Here is a 15000-nt window from a genome sequence, read left to right on the forward strand (position 1 = left end):
TAACAAGGAATAAAGAAGGTGTGTATGTATTGATATCCTTTAAGAAACGCCTTGTAACATCGGAGTTTCATGTTTTTGTATATATTATTGTTTTCCACCTGAACAAGATGAAACCCCGAAATATTGGTTTCATATTTAAATATATATATATAATATATATATATATATATATATATATATATATATATATATATATATATATATATATATATATATATATATATATATATATATATATATATATACAAATCTGGCAGATTCGATGCACACACACAAATTGTAGTCAACGGCAGGAATACTCTGGAGATTCACACTTCCTTTATTGCTTCCTACGTTTCGTGATTCATAATCACATCATCAGGGAATTCTTTGGAACATCAAATAAATTAATAAAAGTACTGAACGGCTAAAACTGAACTGCGTTAAAACATTAGTCATTAAAAATCTATAAAGGCTGTTCAAAATTACACACACACACTCTAGAGCACACTTAAATACATACACCCAAAGCATAAACTCACGTCACATACGGACACATGGTTACACAAGAGCACATTAAGAAAAGCAAAATCACAAAACCCTCCAAATAAATTACAAAAAAAGAATAAAAAATTGTCTAATTTTAAGAGAAATTTTTTCAAAGAATGGAGAAACAAACAAAGACAGTAATATATTTATAAAAAGCAGAAGACGCTAACCTTCCAATGCAAACGACAGAACCACACTAACAGTAAAAGAAAAATATATACAGAAAAACAAAACAAAAAGATCAGAGGTACAAATAGTAATGACCTATGACAAAAACAATGGAATTGAGGCAGTTTGCGTGTTTAATGAGGGAACCTGCAGTTTAATATTTAAAGACTCAAGTATCTGCAGTTTCTGTTGGTTCTGTGCTTGGCCAATAACTTTAAAATCATCATAATTTATATGTGTTTTGCACTTGGTGGCATGATTTCTTATGCAGGATAGCTGTGGATTGGAGAGTCGGCATCCAGTTCTATAACTCACCCCCTTATGAGAGTCGGCTCTGACCCTGAGAAGCCGCCTGGTGGATCCAACATAATTATGTTCCCAGACTACATCTGGGACAAGTATATTCATAAACAACACCAGACGACATCAAAGGGCAGAGCTGATCTTTAAACCCGAAGAGTGAGCCGATTGTCTCTGGATTTTTTGGGATGAGTTTGATGTCAATGGCTCCAGCAAAGTACTTCTGAACGATCCTAATAAATCCCTTCTAAAACTATCATCGTGTAAAAATGGGAAAACGGCGTATGTAGGGAGTTTAGGGACATTAAAGTTTACTGTAGGGTTGAATGATTTGTTCAGTAGTCTGGAAAGAATTCTATAGAAAGTTTTGTGTGGAAAGCAATTATTATTAAAGTATTGTTGCAGGAAAAGGATTTCTTCATGAAAAAGGGCCCAACTAGAAGAGAGAGTTAAAGCACGGTGTATGAGAGTGTGGACAGAGTTAAGTTTGAAATTAAAAAAGCAAGAGCTATGAAACTTTGACCCAAGACCAGTAAACGTTCTTTTTCTAAAAACAGTAGTATTGAAACGGTCATTTTCTACTGGCTCCTCTTTCGGCATTCTGTATAGCCTTCCCAAAATTCAAAACCGATGTTCCTCTTCGCCCTATCCTTGCTGTTTACAATGCCCCAAACTATAAGCTAGCGAAATTCCTTGTAAAAACCCTTGACCAGTAACCAATATACCTTAAAAAATTCGGAACAATTCAAAGACCGTTCTTGTATCAAGACTCAGATTTATTTATGACAAGTCTAGACGTAGAATCACTATTTACAAATGCTCCCGTTAGAGAAACTATTTATATTGTCCTTGAAAAAGCTCTTTCCTAATCCTGATTCTATTTACTTTTTAATCGCCCTTTTTTAAATCGCTCTTAGAATTCAGTGCTGGACGCGGCCTTTGTATTTAATGGAAAACTGTTTAAACAAATAGAAGGCATGGCCATGGGAAGTCCACTAGGGACCAACCTTTGAACATTTTTATGTGCTCCTGGAGGAGCACATCCTTGAAGAATGCCCCTTGGCCTATCGCCTCTTTTACTTACTCGATACGTAGATGATATTGCTTTCTCTTTAAACATGAAACCGATTCCGACCGATTTCTTGATTTTGCCAATGCCTGTCATAGCAGTATCACTTTTACCTTGTAGAAGGAACAGGATTCTAAACTGGCCATTTTAGATATTTTGATTTTCAAAGAAAATGACCGTTTCAATACTACTGTTTTTAGAAAAAGAAAGTTTACCGGTTTTGGGTCAAACTTTTATAGCTCCTGCTTTTTTAATTTCAAACTTAACTCTGTCCACACTCTCATACACCGTGCTTTACCTCTCACTTCTAGTTGGGCCCTTTTTCATGAAGAAATCCTTTTCCTGCAACAATACTTTAATAATAATTGCTTTCCACACAAAACTTTCTATAGAATTCTTTCCAGACTACTGAACAAATCATTCAACCCTACAGTAAACTTTAATGTCCCTAAGCTCCCTACATACGCCGTTTTCCCATTTTTACACGATGATAGCTTTGGAAGGGATTTTATTAGGATCGTTCAGAAGTACTTTGGAGCCATTGACATCAAACTCATCCCAAAAAATCCAGAGACAATCGGCTCACTCTTCGGATTTAAAGATCGGCTCTGCCCTTTGACGTCGTCTGGTGTTGTTTATGACTGTACTTGTCCCAGATGTAGTCTGGGAACATAATTATGTTGGAACCACCAGGCGGCTTCTCAGGTTCAGAGCCGACTCTCATAAGGGGGTGAGTTATAGAACTGGATGCCGACTCTCCAATCCACAGCTATCCTGTATAAGAAATCATGCCACCAAGTGCAAAACACATATAGATTATGATGATTTTAAAGTTATTGGCCAAGCACAGAACCATCAGAAACTGCAGATACTTGAGTCTTTAAATACTGAACTGCGGGTTCCCTCATTAAACAAGCAAACTGCCTCATTTCCATTGTTTTTGTCATAGGTCATTACTATTTGTACCTCTGATCTTTTTTTGTTTTGTTTTTCTGTATATATTTTTCTTTTACTGTTAGTGTGGTTCTGTCGCTTACATTGTAAGGTTAGCGTCATCTGCTTTTTATAAGTATATTACTGTCTTTGTTTGTTTCTCCATTCTTTGAAAAATTTTTCTTAAATTAGACAATTTTTATTCTTTTTGTTATTTGGAGGGTTTGTGATTTTGCTATTTTTAATGTGCTCTTGTGTAACCATGTGTCCGTATGTAACGTGATTTTATGCTTTGTGTGTATGTATTTAAGTGTGCTCTAGTATGTGTGTAATTTTGAACAGCCTTTTTAGATTTTTAATGACTAATGTTTTAACGTAATTCAGTTTTAGCCGTTCAGTACTTTTTATTAATTTATTTAATTTTCCATAGACTTCCCTGATGATGTGATTATGAATCACGAAACGTAGGAACAATAAAGGAAGTGTGAATCTCCAGAGTATTCCTGCCCTTGACTACACCGTGATTTATATACAATATATATATAGCTATAATATATGTATTATATATATTATAAATATATATATATATATATATATATATAAATATATATATATATATATATATATATATATATATAATATGATATATATGAGCATATATATTATATATATCATAAAAATATATGTATAAATATAATATATATATACATATCATATATAAAGTAAATATATATATATATATATATATATATATATATATATAATGTATATAATTTAAATAAATTTACATATATAATGATATATACAACAATGATATATATATGGTATTTTATATATAAAACAAACTTATATTTTATATATGTATATATATATATAATATATGGAAATATATATATATATATATATATATATATATATATCATTATAAACATATATATATTTTATATATATATATATATATATAGATATAATATATATATATATATATATATATATATATATGCCTATATATATTTATATCTCATTCCCCCTTCCAGAAACGTGAATGATTCTATGTATGTGTAAACTTGTTATATAAAAGTCTTATGCAAATGTATGTATATATGTACGTGTGTGTATGTATGTAAAGTGATGTAGCTGTTTCAAAAACTATATTGGTCGTTATAAACACCATATGTCTTTTCTTTGCACTCAAGTTTTATGTATATATATATATATATATATATATATATATATATATATATATATATATATATATATGACCTGTGTTGTTGAGAGATATAGTGATAAATGAGACGAGAATCATGGCTAGATAACCTAACAAACAGCCACAAAGACAAAACTCTTTTGTGAAAAATGCATGAAAGGTATTAAAAATGAAAAATCACACATTAATTTGCAACGTCAAGTTCAACGAAGGCTCCCTAATGAGAGTGACAAGATCAATACAGGTAATTATTCTCAGGTGTCACTTTCCTCTGTCCAGAAAATGAAATATTAAATTTATCATAAATATGTCTAAATACTTTGACTTTTTTTTTCTATAAATCCTCATAATTCAGTCAGTTTTCAATTTCGTTCCTTAGGTCTCTTGTATTTGACTAATTCATTTATATTTTTATCTGTTTATTTATTAATTTATTAATTCATCTCTTTTTTCTTTTCTAATAAGCGATCTCATCTTTCTGAATTTTTTATTACCTTCTGTAACTTTTCAAATGAACACCATATTCTTTGGAAGCTTCAATTTCAAGTCAGTGGCGTTTGTAAGCTTGTTAAATATGAGCAGGGGTTAATCTTCTGAATAATAATAATAATAATAATAATAATAATAATAATAATAATAATAATAATAATAATAATAATAATAATTTGTTAATCTCTGATTTTAACAAGATAATTCTGTTGCAGTTCTCTCTCTCTCTTCCGTGATAAAACATACACATATAATGACTAAATGGATCTCTGTGATTCTAAACCTTAAAGCTTTGACCCTTGTCATCCAGTTAACCTTATAATTTGATGTTATGTAAACTCTCGAAATTGCTTAAGTGTTCATTTTAAAGTGATGGGAAAATTCTGTGTTAAGTTTCAAATGAAGAGGGATGGAATATTATTGACTGGGTTCTGTTTGCTTATTTTAGCAATGGGAACGAGCAGATTTGTCAATTTTCCTGAGTTGTTGAGAGAGAGAGAGAGAGAGAAAGAGAGAGAGAGAATCAGATTAGAAGTGAGAGAGAAGAAGAAGAGTTTAGGAAGCGTCGCGGTTCAAATACATAAATAAGCAATTATTTTATACTGAAATATTTAACCTTTTTCAAAAAAGACACAAAGCAACTCTTTGAAAAAATGGAACTCCAGGAAGACATAACTTAATAGTCGGAATCATATATTAAGTTCATTTAAAGAAAAGGTTAAGAATTTGAAAGATTCAGTAAAAAGAAAAAAAGCAAGTGCAGTCGGGCACTGCACTGACTTTTTACGAGCATTGTAGGATTTGGCTTGGATACAAAGTCAAGGATAATGAAGCAATGAAAAATCTTTGTACAAATTAACTTTAGATAGAAGTATAAAAAATTTTAAAAATTAAATTATTAAATATCTCGCCTTAAATTGCAATGGTCTTCCAGAACAAAACAGGCAGCCTAAAAAACTGCTTCTGGAGAGATGGGTTAATGCCACCCCAGTTTATTAATGATGTGCTATAGGTTTTAGAAAGGTTGTTTGCAGTGTCCTTGCAAACTGTTATAGCTGCAACTGTCTTATCATTTTGCTTTACCTCCATTGTGCTGCTGCTATAATCCATCTTGCTTACCAAGACTCCTACTCTAATGTCTGTCTCTTGCTTCGCTGTCTCTCTCTCCTCTCTCTCTCTCCTCCCCCTCCCTCTCTTCTTTCTCCCGCTCCTCTCTCTCTCTATTTTAAGGACCTAAAGCACTGAATGGCTGAAAGAGTGGATGGCTTCATAGCATACTTAGTAAGCAAAATAGAATGATAGCTAGAGACGCCTTCCACTTATATAATAATCGACGAATTACTTTTCCTTTGCAAGCGTTTCTTCTTGGTTTTCACCAGAGGTCAGTTTAGAGTGAAATGAATTTAAGGTCGAAAGTTAAGCGTCAAACTTTGAAAAAAGAATTTTTTATTTTTAGTTATAATCCAGCGTCCTTGTTAGAACGTAAACTTCCCAAAGAAAGCTGAACTGATAGAGGAAAAATGCTGGAGAGTGACACTTAATTTTGCCTAACAGAAGTGCCTATTCCTTTTGAAGAAGTGTCAACTTCTTGGTTTCTTTCAACAGTTACAACTGCTGAGTGAAACTTCCTAATTTACAAATCTAATAGTATCACCTATGACTGAGTTAGCCCTCTCTACATCTTTTCTAGATAAGACTCTACATCTTTTAATCTAGTAAGACTCCCTTTCACGTATTTGTTTTCAAAGATTTCTGAACTTTATTTTGAAAGTTCACTTATTTGTTTTCCTCTCAAAGACCTCTCTCTCTGGAAGTCTCTCTCTCTCTCTTCTTTTCATTTGTTTCTCTCTCTCTCTCTCTCTCTCTCCCTCTCTCTCTCTCTCTCTCTTTCTAAAGTTACTCTATTCTTTTTCTTATTTGTTTTTGAAATTACTTATCACCTATTCTTTTCTTATTTGTTTTTCTCTCTCTCTCTCTCTCTCTCTCTCTTATATTATACTTAAATTCATGTGTCTATTCATTTCTAATAGTATCACCAAAGCCTATGGTACATTTTCTCTCTCTCTCTCTCTCAATTCGAACAGCATCGCCTATGACCTAATACTTTCTCTCGCAAGTGTTCCACCCACCATTTGCATAGAAATCTTCTCCATCTCTTTTCCATCAAACAAACCTTTTTTTCTCCACCCAGCAAATCTCAATCCCCACTTCAACAACCCGTCTGGAATACGGAACAGGTCTCTATTAATTCTAACCAATGACGCGACTGCAGCGTTGAATAGCGAGTTCGAAGGAAAGCAGAAAAGCAAAATAACGTTCACAATCGTTTCTCGATTGTCGAGACATGTCCTTATCAAGGTCCTTTCAGTTTCGACCTTTAATCATCTCTCGATCACTTTCAGTCTCCAAGTTTACTAAGATTGAACCAATATCTCTCTCTCTCTCTCTCTCTCTCTCTCTCTCTCTCTCTCTCTTAGCAAGCTAATGCTTTATCAACAGCTACAGCAGCTTTTATCGACATCTGACGTATTACTTATGACGAAATTCTTACAATAACTTTCGTTATATTATGGCTTGATATTCGCCCACAGTAGCAAATAAGTTGTCACAGTTTCTTTTCTGTCGGAAATAAGGCTGAGACTCTCTATTTCTGTATTTGTTTCTTTCTGCTCAAATATGTATATATTATATATATAATATATATATATATATATATATATATATAAGATATATATATAGTATATATATATATATATATATATATAGTATATATGTATATATACATGTATATAGTATATACATACATGTATAATATATATATATATACATGTATATATGCATATATACATTTATATTAGAGAGGTACATGTATATATATATCTATATCAATCTATGTATATCTATATATCTATCTATATATATAGCCTATATATATCTATCCACTTATGCTTGTCTGTCTATATATATCTATCTATGTACATCTATCTATCTATCTATATATATATATATATATATATATATATATATATATATATAAATATATATAAGCATATATATATACTTCTATATTTCTAATATCTGTATATATATCTAGTATCTATACATATATATCTAATATATATATATATATATATATATATATATATATATATATATATATATATATATATATATATATATATCATATATCTATCAATATATCTGTCTATATATCTATCTCTATCTATATATATATCTAATATATATTTATATATCTATATATCTATCAATATATCTGTCTATATATCTATCTCTATCTATATATATATCTATCTATACAACAATCTATCTATATTTTCACTTATTTCCCTGGGTTTATGGTATTTTTACAGGCCGGCAACGGAAACTTTATTTAATTGGCCTCGGAGTTCTGACTTTCATAAAGGGAAATCGTAAAAAAAATAAGAAAAGGGTGAATTTAGGAGCTGAAGGCTCTACTTCATAAGGAAATGTTACGTAAACACTTGAGGTAAATCAAAGAATTATATCTACAAAAGAAGCATTTGAAGGGAAAATGTATAAGTAAATTGATAAAGGGCTTGCAACGCCTGAAGATCCTTCTACTGGAGTCTTGACTAAGGGCAAGGCACAGTCCAAGATGAGTCCACTGTGAATAGATCCCTCTGCAAGAGAGATTTACACATTACACACCAGTAAAGGAACAATATAACACTGAATATGACTCAAGTTTGCACTGAGGGTGCCAAAGACTTGAGGAATGAATGACCACTTTGCACTCGAACACAGGACATTGGAAATGGCATTGGATAAACTATATGGACAGAAGTGAAATGCTGGTACTCCAAACTTTCCAAAGGGCAAATGTCGTGACTGAAAAGTCTTTACTTACTTTACCGTAGGGAAGCGGGTCTCTGGCGAAGGACGAGAGGGCGATCACACTGGCGATGCACGCTGTCACTCGAGGATGACTGGAGTCTGGCAATAAAACGTATGGTCTCAACCAGCAAATTCACCACTCGCCCGCAAATGGCTGTCCTCCTCTGCTACTTGCATGCCTCCTGTCTCAACTACTACTAACTGCCCCCTGCTACTACTGCTGTCTCTTCCATTTGAGGGCATCTGGCCGCATCGTGCCCGACTGCAAATGATGTGTCATTCGCCAGGTGGTCAGCCTTTTGGCATGCTCTTTGTCCTGTTAGAAGGTAAGACAATTCAGCGATTAATCTGTTTAGAAAAGTTATTATTAAGCAGCTTAGTTGGGCCAAGCTGCTTGGATTAGTTTCTCTTCCTGGCCCATTTTTATCCGTGTCTGGTCTCAATATCTGTTCCAGGTAAAAGAAGGACAGATCAAAATGTTGATAACCTTGCTCTGATTTCTAGGTCAAATACAATCGGCCATGCAGCGGCGACTTTATTCTCAATAAACAAGGGGTAAATTAGGTGGGGGCGGGGTGAGGCGCACTGTGCAGCGACTTCTTGTAAATTATAATAGGTCCCCACGGAAGATAACATATGAGCCTTCATTCGGGCTTGTATGTTGATATCCAAGAAGTCGGCACAGCTGGTTTTACTTTATACTTCTAACAAGAAAATGGAAAAGCTTTTACCAGTTTACTTTATCTGGACAAATGGAAAGAAGCTTCATTTTATACTTCCAACACCTTTTATATTAAATTACTTTAACATGGGCCCATTAACTCTTCAAATTTATATGTATTACTTAAAATTACGAGGACAAGATAATTTTGAGGCAGGAGACAAAATGTAAGAATTAATTTACATATAAGTTCCTTTAATTCTAAATAAACAAGGCATGCGGTTAGTATGCCTTGAAAAAAGCTGTGTAAATGATAACACAGCGTTTATTTTGTAAATGACATCCCCTTTACGTGATATTGTAATGACGATACATAATTCACCATCTCGACAATTGACGGCTGACCCTTATACTGGGGTTTTTTGACAATGGTGGGCGAGCGAGAGTATTCGCGAGTTTTAATTTGCTAACTTTAAACCACACTAATTTTATGCGTCCACTGCCCATAACTGGAGTACAGGCTATAAATAGATACTCGCTCAATGTTATGACGGGATAAGCATACTAAAGACGAGGGATCTGGGGCAAAATAGAGTTCTTAGACGGAAGGAGAGGAAAAAAAGGGAAATGAACAGGATGTTTATATTGAAAATCGTGGCCAGCGTGCAATCAGGCGGAACACGCCTCAGATTTTACGAAGGTGGCATTAAAAATCACAAGGGCAGGAGTTTATGACTTGCAGTTCATTAAAAGAGAAAGATAAATAACTAACTAAAAAAGTAAATGATGTTGGCAGAAGAGCCAAGGGTAATAGAGTGAGGTATTTATTGTGTTATGCAGGAATTTATCATCCTTCGCCTATAAATTACGGCCCGGACTATCTCACAGCCCCAGGCTTGGAAAAGGGAACCCGAAGGGCGCGACTCCTTCAGGAAGAGCTGACACACATGCCCTGTGCCAAGGTAGGGGCGCAAGGGCATGCCACTTCCCACTCTGTTATTCTCAATGATTTATGCATTTTGAGGGAAATGGTATCCCATATTTAATTGCCTCTTGTGGTGATAATTTAAGAAAAGATTAATAGGGAAGGATAAGGGATAGAAGTTCAGAGGAAAGGAAGAAGATAGTGGAGGGCCTTGACATCCTCTTCTGGATTAGAGGTGCCAAGACCTTCGAAAGATGAAATGGTGGCACAGGTGCCAGGGGAGCTCTAGAGCTCTTTGGAAACTACCTGGAAATTCCCACGCCTGTGGTAATTCCGCTGCGAAACTCTCCTACTTGGACAGTCGTCCTCAACTGGGGAAGCGGAGGGCCCGAGACCGGAGGGCGGCATGGAGTGTCACCTGGGCCAGCTGCTGCGACAGCTGACGCAGGAGTTTTCTTTGCTAGTTCTACCATGATCCATCGCAGCTCTTGTAGTTCATCAGCCAAGTGAGAGATGGCAGAATCCTGACTCGCGATTGCGTCGGCGACGGACTGAGGCAGAGAGGAGGCTGTCGGGGGTGGCGTGAGAGGCTATCCGCAGGTATCAATGACCAGCTCAGGCACGGTTATGCAGGCCGCACCTTTGGTGAACTTCCGCTGTGATCGAGAGGAACCGTTTCTCTTACCGACACTGGTAGCGGTGCGAGGCCGGGAGAAGAGAGGGGGTCCTGAGTTGGATCCCTTGAATGGAGATCAGGGTTGTGCTCTGGCGCTGGCACTAAGTCAGAGTCAGGCACTATCAGAGGTTTCTTGGGCTCGTCGGTCAGGATGGACGGAGCTTGGCACTGCTTGGTGCATGCAAGTGGCACTGGCAGGAATTTGGCATCTCCGGGAGGGAGATCTGATTGGGGCCCCGGCACTGTCACTAAGGCAGGGCCGGGCACTGGAATTGGATTGGGAACCAATTGAGGGGGCCACTGTACATCGTACTCAGGTGGCACTGGTAGGGACTGTATGTCCTCCTGGTGCCCAGGGGCGCCAGTCTTGGACTGAGGAAGGGGGGAGGATTACTGGCACCGAGGAATGAGTTGGGGAATGTGGACCCCTGGATTGTCGTGATTTCTGTGTGGACAAAGTCCTGTCCAAGGATGACGTCATAGCCTCTGGGGAGATGGCTTGCTACTGCAAGATTGCAAATTTTTGACTGATGAGGTCTTGTGGAGTATCATTTTAAATTTATTTACTCCCTCGATTGTGACGAGTTTTCGTCTATTGACGATAGGTCCATAGGGAACTCTGTCCCTTCATATGAGGGAGATTTGCGTGCCCGAGTCATCGAATGCCGTGCCTCGGCGCGCGGGGTGGCTGCCTCTGGGAGGGGCCATATATATGGGGCCTTCGGCTGGAGGGCCCAATGACTTGGAATTTGTGATGGCCAAGGCGATGGTGGGAGTATTTGACTTATTATTGTTAGGGCATTTCACCCATGAGGGAGAATGGCAATAAACCTTGCACGCCGTGCAAAAGGTCTGCTAAAGTCTTTCGAGCTGCCCTGTGGAGGCGAGGCGAGTTATTGATGTTTCCAGGAGAAAGAGGCACTGTTTTCTTGTTCAGAGCACTGCCCTAACTTGCAATAATGGCAAGTTAGGGCTTGCCTGATTCCATTCTTGGGAATTTGATCCTTGGAGGGGCAGTAGGATTTATCTTCCGCCCCATGGATCCTTCCTGAGGATGGTGAGTTTCCCACATGTTCTGCTATCTGGCAACACTCGTGAGTGTTGCTGGGGCTTTTATCACTACATGAGTGGCGAGAGGGCAGGAGGATGGCGCGGAAATGCTCAAGTTTAAATTTTCGAGTACCTCAGCGGCGCTTAGTGGCTCCTTTGGACTCTAGCCATTTGCTACTTAACCCGCTCAGAATGGTATATATATGTCGGACAAGTCTGGCCTGCTTCTCTTGGCTGCTCTCTCCAACGTCTCCTCCACCGCTCGGGGATAATCTCTTACACCTTAGTAACCGCTTGGCATACAGCTTCCCAGTTTCCCCTATCTTCTGCCGAAAGGGCGTGGTAGGCAATGAGTGGCTTTCCTCCCAGGAATTTAGTGAGAACAAGGGAGAGTTCCGCAGGGAAGAGGGTGCAGCACTCCAGGACTTGTTCGGCCCTTTCAAGCCATACTTCAGGTTCGGACTCTGTCCATTTTGGCATGAACGAGTGAGCTTGGCTGAGGGCAGTCATTCCCACCACAGGAGGGGGAGTGGCGCTCTGTCGTTCTAACATCTGGAGGTCATGGGCGTGCTGTCGCTCCCTCTCTTGCCGTTCTTTCTCTCATTCTTCCCATTCTCTCTCCTCTCATTTTTCTTGGGCGATTTGTTCTTTCTCTCTCCTGCTCTATCTGCTCTAACTCTTGGGCAATTCTCTCTCTCTCTGCCTGTCTCTCTCTTGTTTCTCTTTCTCTCTTTCTCTTCTCTTTCCTAACTCCAACTCTCTGTCTTGGCATCGTCCACTTCTCTGAACCCAGTCTCTCAGAGCTTGCCCTGATAGTCCCATGTCCTTTCCAGGGACATGTAATTTTCAGAAGTCCTCATTTTGTTGGGCTCTGGTATTAGCCATCTTGAAATAGTGGTTACATGGACTGGACCCTCTAGCGAATCAAATATGTCTGAAAGACTCCCATGTCTGAAAAGACTCAATTGCAGGAATCTGAAGCACTCAGTTGTTCAGACTGCAGGAGAATGGATCTGTCTGAATAAGACAGTTGATCAATAAGTCTGAGGAGACTTCGTTAAAGTTTAATATGTCTGAGTAAGACGTGGTTGTTCGTGGCGAACGAATTTTAATATGCGTCTCGGAAGACATGACTGGATTTTGTCATGCTCGGACTTGGCCGGCTGTAGCGTGAAATTACGTCGTTGTTCTAACAAACTAGAATGATCAGTCCCGTAAGGGCTTAGACGTGTGTGAAATACACTAACATAATGTCTCAAAAGGACTTGATTTTGTGTTTCCCACGGGAATTAGAAATTCTCTCCTCTTGCGACATAGAATTTTTAGGAGTCTCTTAGGACTTGGAATTTGGTTTTCCATAGGAATTAGAAATTCTCGCCTCGTGCGACGTACAATTTTATTTGGTTTGCCCGTAGGACTTGGAAATATGATTTGTCCCTTAGGACTTGGAAATTACTAACGGATAAACACCCCCCGTAAGCAAATTTTGCCGAGAGCGGCTCGAGTAGGGACAACAAACTGTTCAGGAATGAATGAAAAGAGGCTACACGCAGGCAGGGGCGGGGGAGGGGGCTGGGGGTGAATGTCACCTGACATTCACCAAAGTTATTTTTAGATTCTGTGTGAATGGACCCGTCTATTTATAGACCGTCTGGGATGAGAGGATAACAGTAAAAATGACCCCATAATTTTCCCTAGAAGTGGAGTTCAAAATTTCGCTTTCCTAACACCTAGTTTAAATTCTAGCTATTCTGAGAGAGAGCAATGGGAGCTGATTTCGTCTTGTCCCACATGGGAATTTATTCGTGCCTAAATAATTAGCTAATCTGAAATGCAAAGTAAAGTTTAACACAGAGGAATTTATTTCACACTATTTCTCGAAGCAAAAAAATATGGCAAAGATTTTAACACAGAGGAATTTCACACTATTCCTCAAAGCAAAGAATATAGCAAAGATTTTAACACAGGAATTTCGCACTATTCCCTCGAAGCAAAGAATGGTTATCACTGGTTATTTCTTAACTACCTATCCTGAAAGGTATGCATTAATGAATCTAATACGGCGGTTCTCTTCTCTCAGTGAATACATGCGTCCCAATTCCTAATTCCTAGGAACAGTCACGATTGTAAAAAAAGATTTTGCTAAGATAAACACATTACTTACGCGGAACTATCTTGGTCAGTGCTCTTGGTAACAGGTTTGGAATTTGTCTTGCACCCAGCTTAGCTTTGCTAATTGCTGATTTGGCGAGTTGCAAATGCAATGAAGCAACGATAGAGAGGAAAATGCAACTGCTTAACGAGATCTAAGGCCAGGTCGCCATTTTTACGTATTTCCCTGGGTTTATGGTATTTTTACAGGCCGGCAACGGAAACTTTATTTAATTGGCCTTGGAGTTCTGACTTGCGTAAAGGGAAATCATAAAAAATATAAGAAAAAGGGTGAATTTAGGAGCTGAGGGCTCTACTTCATAAGGAAATGTTACGTAAACACTTGGGGTAAATCAAAGAATTATATTTACAAATGAAAGCATTTGAAGGAAAATGGGTAAGTAAATTGATAAAGGGCTTGGTAACGCCTGAAGATCCTTCTACTGGAGTCTTGACCAAGGGCAAGGCACAGTCCAAGATGAGTCCACTGCAAAAGGTCCTCTGCAAGAGAGATTTACACATTACACGCCAGTAAAGGAACAATATAACACCGAATATGACTCAAGTTTGCACTGAGGGTGCCAAAGACTCGAGGAATGAATGACCACTTTACACTCGAACACAGGACATTGGAAATGGCACTGGATAAACTGGCACAAGGACAGAAGTGAAATGCTGGTACTCCAAACTTTCCAAAGGGCAAACGGTCGTGACTGAAAAGTCTTTACTCACACTTTACCGTAGGGGAAGCGGGTCTCTGGCGAAGGATGATGAGAGACGATCACACTGGTGATGCACGCTGTCCCTCGAGGATGACTGAAGTCTGGCAGGGGAAGAACGAAGGTCTCAGCAAATGTACTTCTCGCCCGTGTGTATGGCTGTCCCCTCCTCTGCTACTGCATGCCTCCTTCTCACACTACTGACTGCCCCCTGCTACTGCTGTCTCTTCCTTTTAAGGGCTCCGGCC

The 15000-nt window shown here is 37.8% G+C and overlaps 1 long non-coding RNA gene across 1 annotated transcript in view; it reads left to right on the top strand.

The window, feature by feature from the left end:
• The window catches only part of LOC136832104 (uncharacterized), a 149920-nt gene that overhangs the window by 50835 nt on the left and 84085 nt on the right, over nt 1-15000 (top strand). The gene's annotated exons all lie outside the window — the stretch shown is intronic.

Source organism: Macrobrachium rosenbergii, chromosome 49 (assembly GCF_040412425.1).
Source record: "Macrobrachium rosenbergii isolate ZJJX-2024 chromosome 49, ASM4041242v1, whole genome shotgun sequence".
NCBI lineage: Eukaryota > Metazoa > Arthropoda > Malacostraca > Decapoda > Palaemonidae > Macrobrachium > Macrobrachium rosenbergii.